At 44.0% G+C, this 22741-nt stretch overlaps 1 protein-coding gene across 1 annotated transcript in view; it reads right to left on the reverse strand.

Annotated features, from left to right (window-relative positions):
- The window catches only part of Cdh11 (cadherin 11), a 148928-nt gene extending 129419 nt beyond the window's left edge, over positions 1–19509 (reverse strand). The window contains exon 1 of the mRNA XM_026392626.2: positions 19358–19509. The gene's annotated coding sequence lies outside the window, so the exon portion shown is untranslated. The remainder of the gene's footprint in view (positions 1–19357) is intronic.
- Positions 19510–22741: the final 3232 nt, after the last annotated feature.

Raw genomic sequence — 22741 nt, forward strand, 5'->3', positions numbered from 1 at the left:
CCCTCAAATATCAAGAGTCCCTTCTCACACATCCATTGCCATGTTTTGCATTTATCACTACTGAAAGTTATTTTGTTCACTTTTTTTTTTATGTTTGCTTCCTCCAAAATCTAAGATCCATAAAAGCAAAATAAAGTCTACCTTGTCCACATATATCCTCCCAGGTCAGCTGATTATCAGTGTCTGTGACTTTAGCTAAGTGAATGAATGGATGGGTGGATGGATCTGATGGCTTGTCTTGATTCGGGGACACTTGTACTCAGAGTTATGATGACATATTCCATTCACACCATGTAGCCATGTATCCTCAATAGTAAAATTATTCTCAAGTCGCATGATAAAATCAAAAGCACCAGAGCCTCTCTTTGTTCTGACCAATGATCACGGGTTCTCAGCACCAAAAGATGCCTGAAGAACACAGCTAACATGACCTTAATGGAAACTTCTGACTCTGAAAACCAAAGTCATCGTTAAGTATGAAGAAAGCCACTCTAAAAGGTATTTCTTTCTTCATCTTGAAAAGCCATCCCTGTACGAGTTAGATTTCTGTGTAGCCGCAGACTCAAAATCCTATCCCCCAAACTCATCCCAGTATGTGGGCAAGAACAGAGTGAGAGGATAATTCTAAATGGGATCATGTTTCTTGTAGCCCCTTCAGACATCCACTCTCTTGAAGATTCACATAACTTTTTCTTGGGGAAGCCTCTGGAGAAGATTTTAACTTGGAGGGCCCCAGTCCATCATGCCTTATACTATGCACGGTCTTGAAGTACCTCTATGAACTCACTCTGGGCTTAGCCATGTGGATATCTTTTGTGCAAGGGGAATTATACAGACAGGCAGAAGGAGACCAAGCCACAACTGCACATTGAGACTCGTCCTTTGGAACATCAGCTCTTGAGATGTTTCTTCCTGAAAGCCAACCAGCATGTCAGAGTCAAACTTAGCCAAATGAAAAGGTCATGTGGCTGAGAACTCAGGTTCCAGCTTAGTTCCACTCAAGTCCCAGGTGTTGCCACTCACCTGCCTTCCATGACTGAGCCCTCTGAAGGTAGAATCTCCATCCACCATCAAGCTGCCTCATCACCACCAGCACGTGGAACAGACATAAGGGGTCTCTACAGAACCATGCCTTAGCTGCAGACTCCTAAACAAATAAAGGGTGCCTATCCACATGGCCCATGCACCCTATAGCATGCTTCCCTGGTGTTCACCTTTCCTGTGTCCCATTGGATCTCTCTCTAACCTTCATGGGACTCTGACTTCCTGGATGAACCTGGCATTGGAAGCAGCTTGGCTAATTGAATTATTACATCTTCTTGCTTAGCTTGGAAACTTGCAACCTGCCAGGGGCTTGTTTAGGGTATAAATACAGATTTTAAAGGACTTGCTATCAAATATGAATAAACACAGCAGTATACGAGACAATGTAAGAGAAAAAAAATTATATATTTGCCAATGCCAGGTGCTAAGAGGATTGTTATGTTAATGTCATTGCTGTTGCTTCATCATTGTCCTTGTCATCCTCTTCCTTGCTATTATTAGGTGATTATCTCACTGTGGAAGGATGTCTGGACAGGCAGACAAAAGATGTAAAAGCTAAACCCAAGTTTTGCATCTTATGAGCTTGCATAATGATAGCATGCACATAATCCAGGACTTATATTTTTTGAGACTTGCACTTCCTTGCCTGAAAGTAGGGGTAAAATTACAGGGTTGTTTTGACTATGAAATTAGATAATATGGTGATGTTTATAGCACAGTGTCTCCATCACTAATAGTAGTTTTTAAAAAATGTGTTGTATAAATTGCCTCTTGGAAAGCTGAGACCTGAATTATATATATAGGATTCACAGTATGCATGGGGCTATTGAACAGTTAACACGTGTCTAGACCCAATTGAGACACATTATAAGTGTAAAACACACTGCATATTTTTAAGATGTAGTATGCAAAAATAATGTGCAGTATAACATTAATATTTTTAAGTTAAGAATTTATGTTATTATAATATGCTATCTTATGTTGTAATGTTTTAATATATTGGCTTAAATAAAATGCTTCATTAAAATTAATGTCACTTATTTTTTTTTTTTTTTGCTTTTTAAACATGACCTCTAGAAATTTGAAGTTAAGTAACTTTTAAATTACGTGTACGATTCCCATTTGTGCCTTCTACTACATATTTCTATTGGACAGCACTGGGTTAAAGACTTATCCTGAAATTTTTCAATTACAAACATAGAAAAGCTCACAAACAAAGGATTTGGTGGAGAAAATTGAGTTCTTAATATTCTCAGAGTTATGCAAATATAATTCATGCTGGGAAAGCATTATTTTTCAATTTCTTTCAAAAAAAATAAAGCATGAAGGTTTCATCAGCAATGGAAAGCTTCTCCTCCTAAAATCCAGGTAGGAGTTTTGGTGTGGAAAAAGCAATAGCTTAGTCAACTTTAATGAAGGGATTGGAAAATAACAAACAGGTTGGAGTCACTGAGCATGGATACAAATTTTTCCCCATGTTCACTCACCAGCCACCTAATCCAGGGTAAGACATATGCACTTATCATACCTCCACTTCTTCTCCATAGAACAGAAATACTGACATAAAAATACTAACTTATAACTCACAAGACATGGTTACCTCTTAGGAGTACTCTCCACATACTTTTATTTCCCACTTAGATGCCATTTGCATTCCGACGGTACAGATGAGGAAACTGAGGCAAAAAGTGAAGCACTATGTGCACAGGCACGCACATCAAGACAGGTGAGAGTCAAATCGGTATTCATGCATAGAAACCCCTTTAGCACACGAGCTTTCAGTCATTTCTCTGTCCTCAGATCAGACTTTTACTGCTGTCAGGGGAGCTACACAAGACAAGGAACATAAAGCACACACCGAGATCCTCGGGGAATGGTACATATTCTTCTTATTGTTGGTGTAGAGTCAGGATATAGGTTTTAAATTGCTCCGTGCCCCGTTAGCTCAAAAGAAAGACCCCAAAAGATAAGGAGGACTGTAATCTGACTTTGTAAACTTGGATGTGTTATTATTATCGCTCTGGATATGAAGCCAAAAGAACTCTGGCCTTGCAGATGGCTAATAGCTTTCAGATCTGTTCCTGAATGTTCAATAGTGTAAGTATCTGAGATCTTCCCAGTTCTCCCCCAAACTACTCAGGATTTCTAGGCCTAACTTTGCAGCATCAGCATCAGGTTTTAATATGTTCACTTAAAGGAAAGCATAAATTTTGTAAAGATTGAAATGTTTTATAAAGGTTAATGGGTTTGCTTTTTTGTTGGTATTGCTTATTTTATTATGATTATGATTATGATTATGATTTTATGTTTAAGAAGGTTACCATGGCACTGGGAAGTAAGCAGAGGCTGGGGAATGTTCCCATCTAGGAGGAGTCTATAGACAGCCACAGTCCCTAAGATTTTACTGAAGTATGCCTGGGTCCGTAAAAGTCCCTGGGGTATGCGTATGCCTGGGTCCAGCAGGTTAGGTAACCTCCATCTGCACACAACACCAGAGCATCTCACAGGGCGGGAGTCACATCTCCCTAACTGTCCAATCCAGCACCTCAGTAGTAGGCATGATTATTTCTGACAAACTCATTTCTTGTTCAATTTGATATAAAAATTACAGTTAGATTAGCACAATCTCTCACACTTGAGACAATACGAATGAATTCTTAATGTCCCCTTACAGGAAGCCCAACTGAGCCTTGAAAGCAGATGCAATAATGCAAATGAAGCTACTCTTTCCAAAACTGCTCAGCTTCGCATCCAAGCTGGCCCTGCATGAGGAAGCCCACACCTACTCCACCGGCCAGGCTGATACAATCTCAGTCACTTTCTCGGAAGAAAATCATCTTCAGGACAAAAAAAATAAAAGTTCATCAAATAATTGTCCATGCAACTGGAAAAACAATACTGGAAATAGTATCAATAGTTTCAACCTTAAGCAAAGACAGGTCATTCCTGAAGAGTGATGATATTTCCATGAATCTACTCAAATCATAATCTTTCCCACAAAACTTTCCTGACTGGTTTTGTTTTAGCAACTGTTCATTTCAGTGAGCTGGGGGACAAGTTTTTTAGGTTTTTGCCAGAACTGGAGTTTCCAAGTACCTACCATCTATTTGGTTTTCATTGTCTAAATGAAATAATAATAATAATAATAATAAGCCCCAGGAGATGGGTTGGGGGAAGAAAATATGCATATTCTCTGTGTGAAACTGGGCAAACCAGAAAAAGCTTCTTGTATTGTTTTAAGCAGAGCTGAGCTGTCCATCTGCATTGCATCTGTGAGAAGACAACTCCATCCTAATCCTCTCATTCTGCAGAAGAAAGAAGTACAAAGAAGGAAAGTGAATCCCTTCTTTTCCACAGTGAGCTGATTTGAGAAAGGATGGACAAATGGATTAGACCAATTGGTACACAGATGAAAATCCACCAGGAAAGCAAGAATATTACCTCAATCAAACACAAAGCAGTACACTTCGGTCGCTTTTGTCTCTATGAACAAAACCTGCCATGCTGGTGTTTGCAGTTATATTCGTTTTTACGTCCCAGCGTGGAGTGTCACATTTCAGGCCTCTTAAAATCCAGCCTAGATGCTTCTTTTATCTCTGAGAAAACTCAGTCCTTATAAATATACAACACAGCGGTGGAATGTGACTCTTCTCCCATATTTGAAACACATCATACAAACTCAGAGGTGGTATCCCAGGGTGGGTAAGATCACACCCATTTATGAACATCAACAACAACAAATACATATGTTTACTCTCAACAATCCCAAGGTACATTGTAAACCGAGTGCAAAATATCTGTAACATGATTCTCTTGGTGGTATCTTCCTTTCTTCTATGTTATGGTTGGACAGAACCCAAAAATTGAGGGGGGAAATATAACTTCTTTCTGCTTAACACATATTTTAAATATTTAAGTAATACGAACGCATCACAGAAAACATAACACTCTGTGTCATCTTTAAATCATCCTGGGTCGGGGGAGAACCAAGAAGCTCCAATCTTGGATGCACTACGAATGTCACGGGTTCTGAATTCAAATCCTGTGCAACTGGGGATTGGGAAGATGAAGCGAGATGACATAGGCAAGGCCCTGTCCCAGGCACTCTGTAAGCACTCTACAAGTATCCATGGAGCATCAGTAGTAAGCTTCACAAGCTCACCCCGGCCAGCAACTGAAGTCTGTCTCCCTGTAACAACTGGGAAGAGCAAATCCCTGCCTGTTCACTTAGTAACAGCCTAACACTGGGGAAAGTTGCCTAACGACTCTTAATCTTGGTTTCCACATTTTATAAATGGGGATAATAATAGTTTCTACCTCACTGAGGTTGTACTGAAGATGGATTGAGATAATTCACGGAAAGTGCTGAGCACAGTGTGTCTAAATAGTAAGTGCTCCGGACACATTGGCTATTATGATAATGCCAGTAGCCTGGCCCTGGCTTCCTCATCGCTACCATAATACTCTCCCTGCTGATTTTTCCTATTTAAGGGGTTTTATCTCTTTCTATCAGTTTCTCTTACTGTTGGATCAGGAAACACTTAATAAAGAATGGAACACCTTACCCTCTCTTCCATATTCTTATTTATTTATTTGGAACCAGAAATTGAACACAGGGGTTCTTAACTACTGAACTATATCCCTAGCCATTTTTATTTCTTTTTTCTTTTTTTTTTTTTTTTTTATTTTGAGACAAGGTCTCAAAATTGCTGAGGCTGGCCTTGAACTTGTGATCCTCCCGCCTCAGCCTAGTGGCTGATATTATGGGCATGTTATACCATGTCTGGCTTCCATATGCTTATTAGGCTTCCTGGAACCTCGTGAATAAAGTCCAAAGCCTTGAATTTGGTATTAAAACACTGCCCCCCATCAAGCATTCCAGGATCATGCCCCACCATCACCTGCAGGCAGCCGCTCTGCTCAGGCAAATCAAATCTGTGCATTCACATCCTGGTATTCCTGTCTGTAGGGCTCCTTCCCTAGAATGCTAAGATGCAAGAGTTAGAAAGCACCCTGCCCAGTGATTTCTGGACAAAGATTTGAAAGTCAGGCTATTTTAAAGCTGGAGAAGACCCAAAAGGCACTCTACAGATGAGGAAACTGAGGTTAATTTACTTTCTCAGGGCCACACAGCTATTTATCAACAACTCCAGCACTGCACTGGCTGGTGTGCCCTGAGGGGGGGAACCACAGGGCAGCCTCTTAGGAGAAATTTGTCAGCAATTGGCCACAGACTTGCTGACAGGTAGTCTTTCCTCATTCGGAAGAAATGGGACAGAAGTTACGTACCCAATAAGAAAAGGCCACAAGGCACGGCTCTCCGTAAGTGAAAATCGGTTGCCTCTCTGGCTTGCAGTGCAGGGCACATGGGGAGTAGGGGTGTTGGAAAGGGAGCAGCCGCAATGATTCCTCAGGATCCAGTCTATTCCTCACTTCAAAGACGTGGCTTCTCAGGCTGCATTAGGCTCCTGACTAATGCTCCCAGACACACTACCGAGATTTGCTGAAGTTGAAGATTCTCTGAGATGTTTGCAGTAAGAACGGTGATGAATAAAACACAAGAATCACCAATGTATAACTTGGAAGGCAAGTGTGTCCAGCTCAAGTGCTAAATTGCAATTTTTGCTGCAAGATAATAATACTAATAGTAACACTTCATTTATATAGTGCCTTTCAGGTTTCCAAAAATAATAACGAAAATGAAAACTATATCTTATACCACAGCTGCGTCTCCATATGCAGCATTTAGTGAGCTGAGGTATCTCAACACAGAGCTCTCTTTACTCCTGTGATATTCTATGGCAAAGTGTTGTGAATTAGGATTGTTTGTAAATGAACCTCAATTTTCAATTTGACTTTGGAGTTTAAATGTAGCCCTCCTGCTATTGTCGGAGAAATATTTTGAAAAATCTTTCAATATGTGGTTTTAATAAGTGGATGATGGAAAATTGACATCTGTGGGTATTATCATAGCAGCCCAGCCGGGCTCACCTGCGTTTGGCTAGTCACCCGTGCTTGGTGGTCTGGATTTGTGTCCATGGTGACCAGACATTGAGCATTGCATAGCAATTGAATTGCGTGGCTCCAAGAGTCCTGTGCAGTTCGGGGACAACTGGGTTAATCTGGGCAAGGAGCTCTCTCAGCCAAGACAATTTAAACCCCCCTGTGGCTCCACTATCTGGGGCCCTCAGACAGGATACCAAGAATACGAAGCTCTGTGACCTGTGCCTTCTCTACAGACTTCACTCCCTAAAAAAGGTGATCATTTCAAAGGAAAGTTGTCCTACAATGGTATGAAACCAATTCCAGAGGAAGTTTTGACTTGTGTTTTCCTCCTGCCCAAACTTGCTCAATTGTATGCACTGATGACTCTCATTTGTTTATCCAATGCTTAGGCCAATATGGAGGCTGCCATACTTCCAGTAGGGTGTAGACTGTCCTCTCCAGAAGCTGAGATGTGACTTAAGGTTACTTTGGACGTGTATTGTGTATGTGTGTGTGTGCGTGTGTGTTCGAGGGATCAAACCTCATGCCCTGTGTGTGCTAGGCAAGCACTTTACCACTTAGCTACGCCCACAGCCTACTTGTGAATTCTCATGAGAGTCCACTTTCATGTGCCATCAATGTTTGGAGAATTTCCATGTAATTTAACTTTGGGGATTATTTGCATTGGCTAAAAGGCTCAAATCCATGGACCATTTTCTCATACAACCTGCTCTGTCCCTTGCAAGGGACCATTTGCTATTTATATACCTATAACCTGTTATGCTGCCCACCATAGCTGGCCCTGAATATGCCACCTCATCCACTGACCTATACCACTCGGCTTCTGTCCAGGTCCTGACAGCCTATACAATCCACTCGTTCCACACAAGCTGAACAATTTAGTGTTTAACAAAGGTTCCTTCTGCTCCACCCTCATGTCCCATCTAACAATCAGCATTCTATTTGTCCTTGGAGAGGAACTCAAAAGTCAGAAGCCTCATTCAGTATTGCAGCAGATAACATTCCTCACAAGAGTCTTTCAAGGATATGTGAAGAAATGAAGTTTTGGGGTTTCTGAACTGAAAATAACAGAAGCAGACTTCAAGTAGCCCAATTTTTGCAAAAAAAAAAAAAAAAAAAAAAAACTGAGAGAAGGTGGCTCAGGAGGATACCAGGAAAATCGGGAGGTGGGACAGTCAGAACCACAGACCTGATGCTGTTGTGAAGCCAGGTAAATGGAGGCACCACAGTGGTTCCCATAACACGGGCAGCTATTGCTCACTTCTGTGGTCCCTGGAAATCAGTCAATGCAACAATGACCAGAATGGGTTCTCCATGGTCAATGACTGTGTGTGCATATGCACCCAAGACACGGAACCTAAATTTGAAACACAGGGACATTGGAGTTGAGTAGATGCTTCAGCATCCAGGGAAAATACAAAAATAACTCTGGCCCTTACTTCTCTAGGTAGAAGGAAGGTTCTTCTTTCTCTAAAGGATCTTATCAAAGGTTTATTTCCCAAATACAGTAGGGTGATTCTGATGTCACGCCGCCATATAAATGAACAAGCAAACAGAATAACAAGTGTTCACTCCAAGGCATGAGTAATATCCAGAGTGTTGTGTTCCCGGGTGTCAAGTCATTCAAACAGAAGTCTTATGCGGTTTAAGGAGACTCTGTCTCTCCTTCCATCTGGGTAATTTTATGCTGTTACTTTGTTCTTCTGCTTCTGCCAAACAAGGTTGGTGACTAAGTAACAACACCAAAAATGAGTTTAGTAGGGATGGCAGATATTCTGGATAACAAAATAAAGATTTAAATTTTAAAATATTTTGAGGTAGTTGATCCATGCATTGAATCTAACAATATGTAGTATAACAACAATGAAAATTCCAGCAACCCCATTCCATGCACTGTTTCAAGCACTGTTATATATGAATGTAATTTCACATCAGAGCTCTCCTATCAGGTCCATAGTGATATTAACTCCAGTATGATTGGGGAAACTGAGGAACAAATGAAGAGACGTGCCCAGCTGGTGATTTGCAGGGCCACGCTTTGAACTCCAGAGCCTGTGCTCACAGAAGGTGCCTTATCATGTCTTACATGCACAGGGACAGGTAGGGAAATGTGACTTAGCAGCAGCACATAAGGAAAAACAAATAAACAAATAAACTGTGGAGCATAAGTCCTGTGGGTGATGTGGCTGGCAATAAAAGCTAATGTAATGTAGCCTTGGGCTGCAATAAAATAAGTGTAGAGAAGGGAGTTGATAATCTAGACTTCAGCTGCCCAGATTTCTGTCCTCAGTCCTTTTCTATAAGGAAGGTTGGAGAAAAAATGAATGAGACTTTCAGTCTGGACATGTTGAGACTGGGAGAAGGCACCCTGGAAACTGTGGCCCAATTTATCAATATATCCTACACAGCACCTAACTGCAAATACTAAACGAGAAGGAAGATTTACAGATATTCTGTAATTTGACAAAAGGCTATATCAAAGAAGGTAACCCTGATGGGCATGATGGCACACATCTGTAATCCCAGCAACTCAGGAGAATGAAGCAGGAGGATAGCAAGTTCAAAACCAGGCTCAGCAACTTAGAGAGAGCCTGAGCAACTTATTGAAACCCTACCCCCCCCCCAAAAAAAAAAGGAAAAGGACTGAGAATGTGGCTCAGTGGTTAAGTGCCCCTGGGTTCAACCCCTGTACCAAAAAATAAATAAATAGATAATAAATAAACACATACATACATAACCTATGGGGAGGTGGAGTTCGGCTCAACCTTAAGGAAATATTTCCAGTGGTGAAGGTTTCCACCATATCGATGGCTTGCATTTGAGTTCCATGTCACTGGAAATCACAGCCATTACTAGGAGATGACCAAAATGGGAGCACCGTTTGGCACTGTGCATTGGTCTGGTGGCCTCTCAGGGTCCCACCTAACGTGCAGGAGTGGGATTCCGTTATTTCACCCTCCAACTGTCTTTGACCCCTGTACTGGATGTGAATTGGCCTTCCTGTGTTTTAATTTGTAGCAACTACTATGCAGCCTAGAGACTTTAAAGACAGACCTAATATTTTCTGTACTGTGGGTGTTGTCAGATCACAGAGGAATGGCTCTCTTGTTTTAACCATTTTTTTGTGCCCAACTCAGAGCCTTTTATTACTTTAATAATAAGAAATGCAAACCAACCTGCCACTGGACCCTGTAAAGGCTTGGGGTCGGCAAGGTGAGGACATTGCTATAGTGTGGATCTTGAATATCACCCAAAGGCCCTTGTGCTAAAGGCTTGCTCCCCAGGGTGGGCCATTTAGAGATGGATGAAACTTCAAAAGGTAGGGACTAGTGGAAGGTCTTAGGGTCACTGGGGTTGTACCCTTGAAAGGGGCTGTGGGACTTGTATCTTCCCCTTCCATTTTTTTTTTTTTTTTTGCTTCCTGGTGATGAGGTGAGTGGTATTACTCATCTCTGATGGACTGCCTCCACATAGACCCAAAGCAACAGGCAAATTGTGAAATGAAATCTCCAAAACTGTGACCCAATATAAAACTTTTCTTTTTACTAATTGATTATGCCAGGTATTTTGCTACAGTGGTAGAAAGCTGACTAGCACAGACACCATGCTTTGTCTGTTCTCCGCAGAACTTGGAATGCAGATATTTAGGGAATGTGATTATAAAATAGGATGGAGCTGAAGGCCAAGGTCAAATGGTAGATTCTGTAAAATACTGTCAAATGGCATACCCAAGAACACTGGATTGGCCATATATTTCCAAATAAGAAATTCACATAATGTGTCATATATAGGTCTCACATTTAATTAGTCAAAAAAAAAGAACCGTCTTCAAACTGAACACACACACACACACACACACACACACAGAAAAAAAAACTGCTTCTAGGTAGTGAAAATAGAGTAGCTAAATGTTGTATCAGATCCTAAGTTGCTAACTGATCTTGGGCAAGCTGTGGTTCTAAGTAACTGAACCCTCTTCTCTAAATGAAGGTTTACTGGAATAGCCAATGACTCTTGTCATGGTTTCATCTGATTCCTGAGAGTTCTACCCAATAAAGACAAGTTCTCAGCCCTCATTATAGGCAATGGTGGATCCAACCACTCACTGCGGTTAGATAGCCTGCAACAGAAAATATCATTTAATATGCTATTTGTTAAAGGAATCCATGACAAGATAGAGTGGAAGCAGATGAGAGAGAAGAGGATGGTGGGAGGTATGGAAACTGTATCTCATCAGGTTAGGTGACATGCTGAACGCTGTGAGGAGTCTAACATGGTACCTATCTCAGGTACCATGTTAGAAAAATCTCAGTTTTGTTATTAACAGCAGTGGAGAACTGGGAAAGTGTGCTTTTACCCTTATAAAACGCTGGCCATAATCTTACCCACTCATAAGGTCATTGTGGGTAGTAAGTCTCTCAAATGGCATCTTCTAATTACTGCCTACAACTAAGTAAGTGCTCAACAAATACTGGATTTTAACTATTATCCAAAACCAGTTTCAAATATCTACAGGGCTGTCGGAAAAGGCAGAAACAGTGAAAGGAGGTAAAGTGTAACTCCTGGGGAAAAGTCACCAAAGAGGGGCATTTTTAGCTTCTCTTTCCTTAAATAGAAGATTTTAATGAATAGAGTTAATGAATCACCTTTTGCCCCACGGGTTCCCTGGGAGGTAGTTAGCCGGCTGTCATCAGTACATTTAAGGTGCTGTAGAATTATTGGCAAAAAGAAAATCTGCTCAGAAAAGAGTTAGACCAGGAGATCTGGAGAGCTCCTTTTATGGATACAATTTAGGATCATGTGGAGGCGCAGGATGAAGCAGTCAGCTCATCTCTTCTGTCCTGCCACTCTGTCCCTGAGATCCAGGGAGGCTGGGTCACGGGACACATTATCAAACCTAAGAGCCAGCTGAGCACCTGGACTTTCAAATCCGGCATCCCTTTAGCCTTGTGAGCATGAACAAGTATCTTGAGTTTCCCTGGCAGCCATTGTCCTTTTTGTAAAATAGATCCTACTACTGTCCCCAGGAATGGCCAGATGGAATAAAGGAGGAACTGGGTGCAGCACCTGGCGCAGAGTAAGATCTCAAAAAGTTGGCTGTCTCCCTTTCTCTTTCTCAGGCAAATAGAAGCAGAGAGGCCTTTTCCTTGTCAGACCCAGGCAGGAGGAAACACCAGCCTAGGACAAGGACAGGTGCCACAATGAGGCCGCAGATGGGAAAGAGCATGGCAGCTTGGAAATGCCCCCACTTCCAGCCTTGGAAAACCCAGCCTGGGGCTCTAGCTCCGTTGGTCGAATGCTTGCCTCCCATGCACAAAGCCCTGAGTTCAATCCCCAGCACCTCCTCCTGAGGAAGACAGAAACCACCAGTCAGGGCTAGGCCTTCTTCAGCTGCCATCTTGTCAGGAGTAAAAACTGTCACTGTTCAAACCCCTTGAAATCGCAAACTACATTTACCTGAAAAACAAACAGGAACAGTCTTGAAATTGAGACGATTTATCAAGAGACTAATTATCTTTTAAGCTCGTCTGGAATAGTAATGAGCCCCTCTTACAGGAAAGCAGACCTGTGATGGCTATCTCCACCCCGCACGCTCAGCCAGCTTTCCCAGCAAGACATGACTTCAGGGTAACTTCCCACAGCAGCCCATACATGAAATGAAGGGGGGTGGGGTGGGGGTACAAAGCAAGAAGGAGGCAGACATGTTTCAAAAGCAATGCTTCTCTCGAACGTCTCAAATCTTGACTGCTTTTTGAATATTTGAAATGCAAGAAGGATGAATCACTTAAATTCTGAAATCATTCCGAAAAGGCAGGCACTGATAAACAATTCATCTCTAATTGGGAGAGGCGCCCCATCTAAAGCAAATGTTCAGTGCAGGAACTTATCACTGCAGGAACTGTTCGCTGTCACCATGACTCTATAAAACCGAACCCCAGGTCTATTTCTGAGAGGGCAAATGACCTCAGCATTCAGGATTCATCACGAACTAGACATAGGACTAAATTTTGATATTACTTTTACAACAATCCTAGGATGCATGGGTTACTATGAGGTCTGCTTTTTCAGACAGAGTATTCGTTATGTGGGCTTATTCTTGCTCACTTGCTTTGGAAGCCTGTGGAGTTGGAATTGGAGAGGGTTTGAACTTCAGGGTAAAGAAAGAGAAGCCCTCTGCTTGGGGACAAACTAAAAAGCAATTGCAAAAGAAAAAAAAAATTCAGTGATAAAGATAAATAATGTTTAATGCTACATTTTAAAAATCGAGATTAATGGGCAAAAAAAAAAAAAAATCTGTGATGAGCAAAAGTGCCAATTTTCAATAAAGATAGGAGGCTAAGCCTGCACTTGCATGCTAGGCCTCACTGGCTACCCCTCCTCCCAGCCCTGTCAGGGTGGCCTCCAAGGTTGAATAAGTGTTCCAGGCCTCAAGGATGATGGGGACCAAACTGAATATTGCAGGATGTGTTCCCAGGTAAAACATTCCCCAAAATCCACGTGGCCCTGAGTCCCCAGTAATGTTGGACCCTGTTGTCTTCAAAGCTTATTTTTATAAAGAAGGGTAAGACCGCATCGATAGCAAGGACTCTTCTCGAAATTCTTGCTATTTGTTCTAACTGATGGAGGCTAATACAGGCTTAGAAGAGATCTCCATGTGTCCTGAACTAAGCCCAGGGAGAAGCATCCCCTATCACTTAGTTGCTCCATTAGGTGATCATCACAGTGGGGACCAAGCCAGGCCTGAAGCCATTTTCTCCAAGGAGCTCCATGTAGAGGAGTAAGGTTAACTTCTGTCAATCTTTCCAGTGCAGAGGGTGTGTTAAGTGGCTTTCAGGAACAGAAGAAGGGGGACAGGGTTTTATGGAAGAAGTCAAGGTTTTTCTTTACCTGAAGTAACCAGGAAGAAAATTTTAAGAATAAGGGTGTGTTCATTCACAAACCCTGCTTGGGAAGCACTCAGTTATAGAAGGTACCAGGTAAGACTCTGGCCACTGGCCACTGAAGCCTGTAAAACTCTTTATGGCAAATTCCTAGATTCAACACCCCAGATGCCTTCCAGGAGGATTCTGACAGACAGAGGAAAGGAAGAGGGAGACACAGAGATTTGTAATTACCATGAAAAGAGCATCAATTTTTCCTCACACTTTTCTCTTCCCCCTTTCCTTCTCTCCTCTCTCGCACTCCTATCTCACTTAATATCCCAATGTGCAATTTCCTGCTCGAGCAGAAATCTTGACCCCACAACCAGGAGAACAATCCTCTATCTCAATAAGTCACCAGTCTGATGACCCATTAAACAAAATAACACAGAAATTCTGCCTCCAGTTCTAACAAATGGGTATTATTCACAAGCACTTAGAATTTAAAACTGACTTCTATTTGTTTTTTTAAGTTAAATAAACTGTCCAGTGGTAAGTGAGCATCGGTTTACAAAACACTTTGTCTTACTTTCCACTGAGTGACTTAATCCTCCCTCCCATAATCCATTTGCATTGATTTCCTTCTTCATCCACTGTCTCTGCTTTCCAACACAGGGCAGAGCTGCAAAAATTCCACGGCTGAATCACCAGGGAGGCAACTGTGCTCGGTTTAAAAAAAAAAAAAAAATACAAATAAGTACCCACTTAAGACAGTACTGTACTTATTTTTAATAGAGCTTTCCTCTTAATTATAATGTAACATTAGTTTTTCTTTCATTCTTCTGAACTTTCATAATGACACTATCAACCAGGAACAAATATAAATTTGTGCAGCCTGAAATATGCAATTTAATCATAAGCCATAATTTCCATATCTGAGGAGAAGGGAAAAAAATATCAAATGATTAAACTCCAGTGCACCAAGACCAGTCTTGAATTAAATTTTACTCTCTGCTAAAGTTAGATTTTGTACAGCAATATCAAGAGCGGTTTAAAGGTAATAGTAAAATATTTGCTGTTATATTAAAACTCCATACCCAAAAGTGTTTACCAAAGATCAAACTGCTATTCTTTTTTTTTTTTTTTTCACAAATGAGAAATGTCTTGCAGATATCTTCAAAACCTCTTGAAAGGGTTGGCAATGATATCACAGCCGTCTCACTAATATTTCTCTTCTTTATTCATTCTGTTCCTTTTGGAATCAGAAATGATGCTCTTCCTGCCAGGGAGGGGGAAAATCCAGAAAATCCTCCCAGATCACTGCTTGGTGAGAGCTAACCTTGTTTATCCTGCTGCCCAGCCCCCACCCTGGCTTCTGCTCAATCTCGAGTTACAAGATTTCCCAACTTTCTAGCAAAGTCCAAGGTGAAAAGAGGCTGAAGGTAATGGGATCCACCCACTAGAAAGATGCTAATCCTGACAAACTGCTGGAGCAGGAGTCTGAGCCACAATTAGATTGAATTCGGTCTCTCCGGAGAAGTTCCGACAAGGCTGGTGGTAACAAAACCGCTTTTCATGGTGCCCTCAAAAGCAGATGGGCTCCATGCAGAAAGTTGGAGAAGGACGCCATTGCCCTCTAGTGGCCAGAAGTGCAATCTTCCGCGAAGGAGTCCATTTCCAGAGATGCACAAGGCTCTCGATGTCAGGGTAAAATTATAGCAGAAAGATGTTTAATTATCCTCCTCGAGTGTTTTCTTTAGTCCTTCCTGTTCGTAGAGGAGGCTGTGGATGGCTATCACAGTAATCCTGATGGAACGGCTCACTCCTACTCCTATTGCTGCATTAGGATGGGTCCAACATTCTCCAGCTTTAGTTTCTGTTTTTAAAAGACCTGTTGATTTTTTTTCCCCCAATTAAACCACAAATTTATATAGGTCATATATCTTCATATATATTTCAGAGTCGTTAACTTTGAATTGGAAGACAGACAATTCACATTCTGGGTAACTAAAGAATGGGAGTTCTTCACAAATTAGTTGACATTTTATGAAATAACACCTCATTTCATAAGGGAAAAATTATCCAAAACATATTTCGACCCCTTAAATCATTACTTAGTGAATATGCACAATGCTTTAATCTTCTAGGGAGAAAAGTACTTGGGAATTCATTGTCATTCTGAAAATCTGGCCAATCAAGAAAAAGGTTTACTACTCACTTTCAAATCTATGAAGCACTGTTTCAATATTACTATTATTATTACTATTATTATTATTAAATGATTGGGTATGCCTCTAATCAAGCTGAAAAAATCCATATTGAAAATAAATTCAAAATTAGTATGTTTCTCAAATGTCTACCTACACAAGCTTATTGAGAATGAAAAATAAATCAGATTTACAGATCTTGTTGAGATGGTTCTCAAAAATAGATTTAAATATAAAAGATCCAAGTTTATGTGATCTGTGAGCTTCAGAAGTCACTAGCATTCATTCACAGGCAAGGTCCACACACTATGTTCATGGGAGTGTAGCTTTGGCATTGTAAATCAGGCCATGAGGTCAAAGTCATGGCATTTTCCATATGAGGGTCCCCAAACCAGAATCTTTACAAAGCAGCCATGTAATTCTATTCAAAGTGAGAGAAAAACCATGAATTATGAAGACATGTGCATTAAAAGAGCATGAAATTGATCCGTATTCCCCCATATCATGACATGGTTCTCCAAGTCGGCCCCCCCTTCTCCCAAACATAAATAATGGAGAATACACATTTGGAGGTACCACAGTAAAAGGGAAATATAAGTTCTAGGCCATAAAAAGATACAGCTGTAACTTTATTTTTTTTCAAATTAACCAAAAGATTGTATCTTAATTGAAAATAGAATTTAGGTTTCTAGTAATTTTACTGTCTCCAGTTCTGATAAGAATGCTGAGCAAAATGAAAGTTCTGAAGTGCTATCAAGATGGTCCACTGCTTCAATTAGAAATATTTTAAAAGCCTATTTTTCTAGTATGCCATAAGCCCAGTTTGAATAAATCTACATGTGTAGGCCTCTCCAGATTATCCCATCTCAATCCTTCCTAAGCATTTCTTCAACACCCCCCCACCACCACACATACACACAGGGGTGAGCAAGAAGGGTTTTTTTTTTTTTTTCAAACAATATAATAAACAGAGCAGTATATGCAGACTCTGAAATTGCAACTAAGATGAAAACAATAATAATTATTATTAACAATAAAGTATGGCTACAAGACATTTTTCATGCATTAAATTGTAATGTCTCAACAAAAGCAAGCTATCAAGCTAATTCTTACTCAAAGTTTCTCGGCCTCTCCATGCCTTTGCTTGGTCTCTACTGGAAACTACTCACATTCCTTTGTACTAGGCAGGATTTCAGTTTTGCACAGAGGATGGAATTCCAGGGCCTACTGGCCAACTTTAAAACTTGGAATCAGAGCTTATGTTTAAGGAACTTAACACGACTGTAGCTTCAGAGTCCCTCTGGTCCTGGCCACAACTATGTCCCTTTGTTTTGTAACTTTTATTCCTTTGTTCCTCTGAAAGAAGACCAGGCTCCCTGCAGCTGGGGTTGGGCAGGGACTTTTATGTTTCCCAGTCTGCACCTCCGTATTTATAAAAATAATTCCCAGATTAATGAAATGAAGATCAGCCCCTTCTCTTTTCCTCTCCCATCTCGGAAGGCTCCAGAGCAGAGTCCAGCCAGGCAAACATGCTGATGCGATACTAATGGATCCTCGCTCCTGAGAACACATCTGCATCCCCATCCCCAGGAAATCCAGACACTCCGCAAAACCATCGATGTTTGCTGCAAGCCCAAGTGATAAGGAAATTAATCTAGCCTCTCGCCAGATTAATTGTCATTGCTTCCCTGTGATTAAACCGAAAACTTACTCACTGCCTCATTTTAACCGATAGGAACGATCAGAAGAAAACAAGAAAAGATTTCAGAATCATCTGAACAAGATTTCTATAGGAGGAAACCGAAGGGAAGTCTTTAGGCAAATGTATCCCTCTTGCAGTAGTGTTCCAGGAACGACCCCCCCCATCCCCAACACACACACACACACACACACACACACACACACCACCACCACCACCACCACCACCACCACCAATTCCCACCGCTTAGCTTAGGAAAGGACCCGTTGTCCTGCGGGAATAGCATTATTAAATAATTAAAAGATGCATTTTCTTCATAGCAATGCCAAGGCCCGTGAAATTCCTGCTGCATTATCAGCAAAAGCAACAGGGCTTCTTCTAGCATCTAGAAAACCTTTCACCCGAGAGAGCCAGGAGCGCGCAGCACCGGCGAAAGCCGGGCCTTGTAGTAAAGAAACAGACAAGGAAGCAGGACCTTCGGGCCCCTAGGACCCCACTTTCTCTAGGGACTCTGCTCCCCAGGGTGAGGCGACCCTCCAAATGGTCCTCAGGGTTGGGGACAGGGAAACGGGGTGCTCATCTCGCCGCCTTTCCGTTCCTGCCGGCTTCTCCCGAGCCTCCTGCCCCCGGACTCGCGTTCTGGGGGCAAAGCGCAGAGAGGCTGTGCGTGCTGGGAGCTGGGGAGGCTTGGCGCGCTCCGAGAGGAGGCGCAGGCTTGGGGGAAGCTTTCGTTCGCAAAGTTAACGTTTACCCTGGAAGGCTTCGCCAAGCCCAAGCCCAAACCCAGCTCTAGTCCGAGCAGCTAGCAGACCTACCCCTGATATGTTGGGACTTTAGGAACCGCCGCCTGAGCTCCGGAAGAGACTTGGGCTTGAGGGCTGGAGCGCGCGCCGCAGTCGGCAGTCCCAGAGCCGCAGTCAGCGGACCAAACCCACGCTATTAAAGTGCGGGGGATCGCCGCTCCAAGCCTGGCTCCTTCCCCTTTTCGGGGCTTTCCCAGCCGTCTCCACCCGAGGGACTGTGCCCTGGGGATCGCTCAGCGGAGATCAGGGAAGACCGCGTAGGAACCCCTCAGAGAGAGAGGTCTTCAGGTCGCACGCAGCTTTCCGAAAGAGGCGCAGCGCGGGCGGGCGAGCCCGGTGCTGGGGGCGACTTTTCCCCAGAGAGGAGACCAGGGGCAGTCGACGTGTCCGGAGCTAGCTCTGCAGTCCCTTGCCCCAGCCGGGTGCAAAGCCCTTGTGCCATGGCCTGGGCACAGACCCCAGAGGAGGCCTGAGCCGGGAAGAGTGGTGGAGCGCACATCTGGCTCTTCTACCCCCCTGCTCTGCCCTCGCCCTCCGCTGGCTCCCTTCTCCTTTTCTGATTTTTTTAAACAAATCTTTACACACACACCCTCCACCTTCTGCTTTGCATTAGCGAAGTCTTCTCTGGTTAGACCTCAGCCTGCCCCCCTCCCAAGACAGTCTCTAAGGAAATCCTACCCCCACCCACTCCGAGAAGCCCTGTCCTGGAGAAAGGAAGGGACTGGCGGAGCGCCTTACCTAGGGCTCTTGCGGGTGGACGCGACCTTCGGCTGTGGATCTCCGGTGCAGGGCAAGCGCAGCGGTGTCAGCCCCAGTCCCGGTCCCATTCACAAGTCGGCGGCGGCTGCGAGCGGCCCCCGCGGCATCTGCTCCTCGGCCCGCGACTCTCCCCTCAGCTGGCGGCGGCCGCGGAATGAGCCGCCGAGCGCGCTAGTGGCAGGAATGAGAAACCGGGGGGAGGTGGCGGGCGGGCGGGTAGAGGGGAGGAGGAGGGAGGCCGCCGCTGGGAGGGATGGAAAGGGCGGGGGGCGGAGAGGAGCTGAGGCTTCGAGACGCGGCGAGCTGGGCCTGGCTGGGGCTGCGGGGGCCAAACTGGTCCGCGCCCCTCCCCCAAGGGCCCGAGATGTGCCAACCCCTGGATCCTTTGCCGCCCCTCCCTCCGGGGTCGAGGCGCTCCGACTCCCTTGGGGCTGAGACAGAGTCTGGAGCGACTGAAGTTGGGCTCCGGGGACGCACAGCCAATCAGGGAGGGAGACGGAGGGAAGCTGGAGAGGGGTTGGGAGCCCCCATTTTCCTCCTTCTCCTAAATCCGCTCCAGCTGGTCAAGCTGGGTCCTCGCCTGGCCCGCCTGATGGTGGGTTGAAGGAAGGCATCGCCCAAGTGGGGGAGGCAATCGGAATTAGGGAGCGCATTCTCTTCTTTCTCACTCTGCTACCCCACCCTCCAAAAATCCCTCCACGCTGGCGGCTCTTTCCCAGCTCCCACCCCTTTCCTCAAATCCCAAAGCCCCCTCCCTTGCAAACTCTGCTAGCGGTGCGGGTGGTGAAGCCGAAGGGAAGGGGGCTTTGGACTTTGAGAGAGCCTTCTTGGTTCTCTCCCAGTCCTCTTCTCCCCCACGCACAGCGCCTCCGGGGAGACGCCAATAGGTCAACCTCACCCCCCACCCGGGGGTTCCTTGATCCTTACCCCAGAGGGGTATCAGACTCCCCGCGGGGTGGAGGGGGTCACTTGTTGCCTCCCCCACCGGTTCCCCGCAGACCCGCCAAGGAAGGAGGACGGTGGAGAGCGCTGCTCTGCGGGAGGGAGGGTCTAGGGGGCGAACTACTCGCATCCTCCCTAGGTCTTGGGTTTCCCCTCACCGAGGGGTGCGGGCAACTGGGAGGAACACCAGAGCTCACTTCCAGCCCTCCTTCACCGAATCGCTGGGAGAAAGGACTGGCGGAGCCGGGTCTTTGCAAATCGCGTTAGGGACTGGGCGGGGCGGGGCTCTCCGGGTAGCGGGAGGCGTGTGGGGACCCGCACCCCGAGCCGGGAGCAACTGTGCCTACGTGGGGATCCCTGTTTAGAACAAGTTTCCAAGGTGGGAGCTGGCGGACAGGGAAGAGATGCAGGGAAGGTGGAAATGCAAATGGGTCAAGGGTGGAAGGAACCGCTGGGAGGGACTGGTCAGGAGCTGGGAGTGGAGATGGAGCCGCAGATCCGCGAAAAAGAAGGGTGAGAGGGAAGCAAAGGGAAAGCTGGTGCTGGAGCAGAAGAGTCAAAAAAAAAAAAAAAAAAAAGCATGAAGAAAGGAGAGAGACCCAGGAGTTAGTGGGAAAAGAGACCCCCAAACGTTCAGGGTCTCCAAGAAAGCGGAGCGCTCCTGGGGAGGAGACTGGAGTGCCTGGGGAGAGGAGGAACTACAGAAGCCCCAGCTTCAGCTCCCTGCCACCTGGGGTCACTGAGCGCGCAGAGCTCCTCGGTTTCCAATCGAGGCAAGGAAGCGTGCACCAAGGTGGAGAACCAGGCGAGGCTACCCTAATACCTGCCCTCCTGCTTGCATTTATTTCCTGACGACTCGGTGGTCAGGATCCTTGTGTCAATATGCGCCAATCTCCGTCCGCCTCCTGTACCAAGGAATATATTGCGGCCTTTAAATTGCCCATTCCTACCAGGAAGGCGACAAATTTCCAGAAACTCTTATTCCTTTGATTCCCCCACCGCCATTGCCATACATGTCCAAGGTGACATTCCTCTGGGCCACCACAGCGACTCCTGGGAGACCACCCGAGTGCTGTTCTGGAGAGTGCGGTTGAGGGGCCATCCAATTTCTTTCGCTTTTCCATACCTCTGCCTTGCTTTTTCTGTTGGTCTTTTTGACCTGTCCTTTCATGGACCACAGCAGTTTGGTCTAAACCATAAAACTCGGTATGGTACGCCACGTCTCTGCCCTAAGGGAGCATAGAAGCTAAGGCTTGCTCTGATCCTGCCATTGATGCTGGAGAGGAGGGAATAAAGTCTGATTCTTCTTCAGAAACAAACGAAAAGAAAGAAATACTTCAGTTTTGCTCTTGATTGGCTACAAATTGTTGCTTGGTGTATGCCATCCTTTTTACATAGGTATAAAGGGAACACACAGCCATTGACAGTCACCCTAACTGCATAGGGGCAAAGAAGCTCAGGTTCTGTGTAATGGTTGGGCATCTTGACCTCTGAGGAAAGTTTCATTAACTCTAGTTTGGAGCACACCTAAGGATAAGCCTGGTCATATGTAATCTGACATTAACTGGAAATTGTCCTCTACTTTCTGTTCAGAATTCATCAAATGACAGTAGCTGTTTTTTAGACCATCCAATTCATTAATGGGAGCATCAGCAAAATTTAAAAGTAAGTTCAAAAATTTTTGGTAAGTTTGCACACTTGAATCCAAGGAATCTAGTATATAGCTGCAATCAATAGTTCTCTGCACAACCTAGCAATTTTATACCTAGGATTCTATTCAAAAGAACAACAACAACAAAAAAAAAATATGTCCACACAAACACATATACTGAAAGATCCTAACAGCATTATTCACAGTTGCCAAAATTTGGAAACAATCCTAATACACCCAACAATGAATGAATGGGACAGACAAATAATATTCCAATGGAATATTACTTGGCAAATAAAAGGGAAAAGAATCTTGATAATCATTATATCATGAATATAACATATGCTAAAATCCAGACAGATGCAAAACCACACCTTGTAGAATTCCATTTATTGGAAATGTCCAGGAAGGCAAAATGATAGAGACAGAAAGCAGATCTTCCTGCCCAGGGTCTAAGGGTTTAAATAAGAATTGACTGCAAAAGGGGTGTGAAGCAACATGGTTGAGTGATGGAATGCTATAAATCCGGAGAGTGATGATGATTGTATGAATTTACTTTAAAAATCACTAACACGTTACAAAAAAGGCAAAAATAATTTTTATTCACACCTTTATTCTCAGAGAAACTTTGACCCACAGCTAAGCCCCAAAAGGAAATATTTGCAAGGCAGTTTTCCAGAGGAAAAAATATATATATAAGAAGAAGGAGGGGGAAAAAGGAGTCTATTTCTTAAGGAAAGATAACCATGCTTCTATTCAGCAAGTTCTAT

The sequence above is a fragment of the Urocitellus parryii genome, chromosome 15 (assembly GCF_045843805.1).
Source record: "Urocitellus parryii isolate mUroPar1 chromosome 15, mUroPar1.hap1, whole genome shotgun sequence".
NCBI classification, from domain to species: Eukaryota; Metazoa; Chordata; class Mammalia; order Rodentia; family Sciuridae; genus Urocitellus; species Urocitellus parryii.